This window comes from Cebus imitator, unplaced genomic scaffold (assembly GCF_001604975.1).
Source record: "Cebus imitator isolate Cc_AM_T3 unplaced genomic scaffold, Cebus_imitator-1.0 Scaffold103, whole genome shotgun sequence".
Lineage (NCBI taxonomy): Eukaryota > Metazoa > Chordata > Mammalia > Primates > Cebidae > Cebus > Cebus imitator.
In genome coordinates, this window is record NW_016107418.1 from 7,164 (window position 1) to 8,543 (window position 1,380).

Sequence of the window (1,380 nt, forward strand, 5' to 3'; positions counted from 1 at the left end):
TCAAGCAATTCTCCTGCCTCAGCCTCCTGAGTAGCTGAGATTACAGGCACGAGCCAACACGCCCAGCTAATTTTTGCATTTTTAGTAGACACAGGGTTTCACCATGTTGGCCAGGCTGGTCTTGAACTCCTGACCTTAGGCAATCCACCGGCCTCGGCCTCCTAAAGTGTTGGTATTACAGGTATGAGCCACCACACCAGCCTTCAGTTCTACTTTTGAGAAGCACAAGGATGTTCAGCACACAGGGCTCCGACACATCTATGGAATATAATACCTTGCACTGTTTTCCCCAGGTAATCGCCATGCCTCTCTTTATTGATCACATGCTGATATATCTTCCCGGTGGTGATGTTGTTGTCTTTATAAAGACTAATATCCAAAAATCTTTCATAATTTCCAAGGTCCAAATCAACTTCTCCACCATCATTTAAGACGAAGACTTCACCTAGGATTAAAAAGGCAATGGAAAAATCAAATCTTTGCTTCCAGTAGATTTTTCAAAGATGAACACATTTTTATCAAAGAGCTGGTAAAAGATGTATTTCTAAGCCATATTCTATCACCATCTCATTGTTGGTGGAGAAATTAACAATTCAATTCTATCCCAGAAAATGCATCAGAAAATTCTATTCATAGTATTCTATTGTGTTTTTTTAAATCTACTGAAACTCTGTCTTCAAAATTTAGCTTTTCCAAACTCAACATACACCACATGAAAAAAAGACTTGAAAACAGCAATTTTAAAAACAAACAGCATTTTACTTCAAGGCATCAGTATCCTTGGCTCTGGAGTTGCAATAAGAAACTTTTACCTTGATTCTCTTCTTGGTTAAAGCCACAATTAGACAGTAAATGACAAAGCAAGGCCACAGCTAACCCACAAGGCAGCTTGGTGAAACTGAGAAAAAAGGCCTGGGTGTGCCATATGCTACCTGCACAATGCACTGTCAGAAAAGACAGGTGCAGACCTCATCATACGAGGACCACCCACTTTAACAAGACCCGTCTGTAGATCTCTATTGTCACTTCCGGGTGTTGACTGGGAGTCATATGTTTCTAAAGCCACCTTGTAAACATTGAACCTCTCCCCCATTAACGAAACTATCATTTATTCCTACTGTTAGATGTACATAGGAAAAGGACACTTGACTAACTTACAAACTTAATCAGAAACCTTTTATATCCTCATTTACTTATTCATTCTAAGGTACATGACTGTGCTCTAGAAGATTAATTTTAAGGAAAAAAAGTAAATTGATATCACAATACTTTTTTTTATTTTTTTCAATTTTTGTTTTCAATTTTTTTAGACAGAGTCTCGCTATCACCCAGGCTGGAGTGCAGCAGCACAATCTCAGCTTACTGCAACCTCCAACTCCT

The 1,380-nt window shown here is 38.8% G+C and overlaps 1 long non-coding RNA gene across 1 annotated transcript in view; it reads right to left on the bottom strand.

The window, feature by feature from the left end:
- The window catches only part of LOC108310414, a 5,711-nt gene that overhangs the window by 1,503 nt on the left and 2,828 nt on the right, over positions 1-1,380 (bottom strand). The window contains exon 2 of the long non-coding RNA XR_005201676.1: positions 275-445. This is a non-coding gene — a long non-coding RNA (uncharacterized LOC108310414). The remainder of the gene's footprint in view (positions 1-274; positions 446-1,380) is intronic.